The sequence below is a fragment of the Pan paniscus genome, chromosome 16 (genome assembly GCF_029289425.2).
Source record: "Pan paniscus chromosome 16, NHGRI_mPanPan1-v2.0_pri, whole genome shotgun sequence".
Taxonomy (NCBI): domain Eukaryota; kingdom Metazoa; phylum Chordata; class Mammalia; order Primates; family Hominidae; genus Pan; species Pan paniscus.
In genome coordinates, this window is record NC_073265.2 from 49,233,924 (window position 1) to 49,237,184 (window position 3,261).

The following is a 3,261-nucleotide window of genomic DNA, read 5'->3' on the forward strand; positions in this document are numbered from 1 at the left end:
TAAAAAATTTGTTAAGGCTGGGAACATTGGCTCACACCTGTAATCCTACCACCTTGTCGGGGCTGAGGTGGGAGGATCACTTGAGCCCAGAAATTCAAGACCAGTCTGGGAAACATAGTGAGACCCTATCTCTAGAAAAAAATATTTTAAATTAACCTGGTGTCATGGTGGATGCCTGTAGTCTTAGCTACTTGGGAAGTTGGGGTTAGAGTATCACCTGAACCTGGGAGGCCAAGGCTGCAGTGAGCCGTGCACCCCATTCTGGGCAATAAAGTGAGACCCTGTCTATCTCAAAAAATTTTTAAATTTAATTAATTTAATTTGTTAATAATTAAGTTAAATTTTTTATTTTAATATGAGAGAGATCATGTTAAGTATTCTTATCAACATCAAATTTAAAAAATTTAATGGTCAAAAGATTTGAAAAGAGATTTTACCAAAGAAGTTAAGTGACTAGCCATTAAACACATAAAAATATTTTTCAACACTTTTATTAGGAAAATGCAAATTAAAATGACAATGAGACTAGGCATGGTGGCTCACACCAATAATCCCAGCACTTTTGGGGGACGAGGTGGGAGGATGGCTTAAAGTCAGGAGTTTGAGGCAAGCCTGGGAAACATAGCAAGGCCCACTCTCTACAAAATTTTAAAAATTAGCCAGGCATGGTGATGCAAGCCTGTACTCCCAGCTACTCAGAAGACTGAGTCAGGAGGCTCACTTCAGCCCAGGAGGTCAAGGCTGCAGTTAACTATGATTATGCCACTGCATTCCAACCTGGGCCACAGAGCAAGATTCTGTCACCAAAAAAAAAAAAAAAAAAAAAACAGGAAAGAAACAAAGAAACAAAACCCCACAATGAAATACAACTACATACCTGCTAGAAGGATTAAAACTGAAAAGACTAACCATACTAAGTATTGATGAGGATATAGAGCAACCAGAATTCTTATACATTTATGATGGGAAGTAATATGTACAGTGATATTAGCAAAAGTTTGGCATTTTCTTTTAAAGTTAAACATATATTTATCACACAAACTGGAAATCCAACTTCTAGGTATTTACCTAAGAAAAATAAAAACATATGTCCACACAAAGACTTGTACACAAAAGTTCATAACTGCTTCAGTCACAAGAGCCAAAAATCTAGAAACAACCCAAATGGCTATCAATAGGAAGAGGGACTACCAAAATGTGGTATATCCATCAAGTAGACTACTACTCCGAAAAAAAATGGTAAAAACTACCGATATACATGACACCATGTATGACTCTTAAAAACATTTTGCTAAGTGAAAGAAGCCCAATACAAAAGAGTACATATTATATGACTCCTAAAATCATATAATATAAAATCTTATTTTATATAAAATCATTTGTATAAAATCCTAAAATGGAAAAAGGTAACTTATAGTTACAGAAAGCAGAGTAGTAGTTGCCAGGGATCAAGATTAGGGCAGGTAGAGAACAGATCCAAAGAGGCAAGAGAAAACTTTTGTGGTTGTGAAAATGGTTAATAATCTTATTTTGGGAGGTGATTGCACAGGTAAGTGTATTTGTCAAAAACCATCAAATTGGCTCTCTCTCACCTGCTGTCATCTTAGACATGGCCTTGCTTCCCTTTCACCTTCTGCCATGACTAAATTTCCTGAGGCCTTCCCAGCTATGTGGAACTACAACAAGAGAGATGTCACAGTTTTCCATTTAGATCAACAACTTCAAGTTCTTAACATGGAAAATTCAGAGAAGACTGAAGTGGTTCTCTTTGCTTGCAGTTCCTTTAATCCTATCACCAACATGCACCTCAGATTGCTTGAGCTGGCAAAGGCTACATCAATGGAACAGGAAGATACAGAGTTGTCAAACTCATAATGTCTCCTGTTGGCAATGCATATTAGAAGAAAAGACTCATTCCTGGGGCCAGGCGTGGTGCCTCACACCTGTAATCCCAGCATTTTGGGAGGCTGAAGCAGGCAGATCACGAGGTCAAGAGATCAAGACCATCCTGGCTAACACAGTGAAACCCCGTCTCTACTGAAAATACAAAAACTTAGCCGGGCATGTTGGCGGGTGCCTGTAGTCCCAGCTACTTGGGAGGCTGAGGCAGGAAAATGACATGAACCCGGGAGGCGGAGCTTGCAGTGAACCGAGATTGCACCACTGCACTCCATCCAGCCTGGGTGACAGAGCAAGACTCTGTCTCAAAAAAAAAGAAAAAAGAAAAAAGAAGGAGAAAAGACTCATTCCTGCTCATCACTGGGTCATCATGGCAGAACTTGCCACCAAGAATTCCAAATGGGTGGGAGTTAATACCCGGAAAGTCTTCAGAAGGAGTGGACAGAGATTGTTAAGACACCATCAAGAGAAAGTGGAGGCCAGTAACTGTGATCACTAGCAGAACTCATCTACACTAGCAAGGCCTGGACGGAAGAAGAAGTGGACCGAACAAAGACAAGAGTCTAGTCAAAAGAAATCCCTAGAGCCCAAAACGAAAGGTGTGCCAAAGGTCAAGCTGCTATGTGGGGCAGATTTATTGGAGTCCTTTGTGGAAGAGTGAAGATATCGCCTAAATCGTGGCAGGCTATGGGCACATATGTATTAGTTAGGCTGGAAATGATGCGCAGAAATTCATCTATGAATCTGATGTGCTGTGGAAACACCGGAGCAACATTCATGTTGTGAAGGAATGGATTACTAATGACATCTCATCCACAAAAATCTGGAGAGCCCTCAGAAGGGGCCAGAGCATTTGCTACTTGGTACCAGATCTTGTCCAAGAATACATGGAAAAGCATAATTTGTACAGTTCCAAGAGTGAAGACAGGAATGTTGCGGTCATCCTGGCCCCTTTGCAGAGAAATGTCACAGAAGCTAAGGCATAGGAATTCTACAGCATGATGTTTTGGACTTCCCTTTTCGGGATTTGAAACAACCTGGGTTTTAGTAACTGGGGAAAGAAATTGTGATGCTGTTGCCTAAACTAAAGCTTAAAAGTTTAGTAAAAATCAGTGGTAAGTTAAAATCAGGGTTTTTTTCCCTTTTATCAGAAATTGCTAAGATGAATTTTTTGTATGTTTTTTTTAAAAAAAAGAATGTACAATCTCTTTATCTTTAAAACAAGAGATTAGCAGCACACTAAAACCAAAAGAATTTTCAATGAAACTAGCTATGAGTAAGAAGTCAAAAAGCAACAGCCTAGCTCTACCACATATAAGAAGTAAAGTGTGAAAAACAAAAGTTCATTGAAAATTCTAACTT

General features: G+C 39.3%; 1 pseudogene; it reads left to right on the top strand.

The window, feature by feature from the left end:
- Nucleotides 1-1,356: 1,356 nt before the first annotated feature.
- LOC100987858 (nicotinamide/nicotinic acid mononucleotide adenylyltransferase 1-like) lies at nt 1,357-2,885 on the top strand (annotated as a pseudogene).
- Nucleotides 2,886-3,261: the final 376 nt, after the last annotated feature.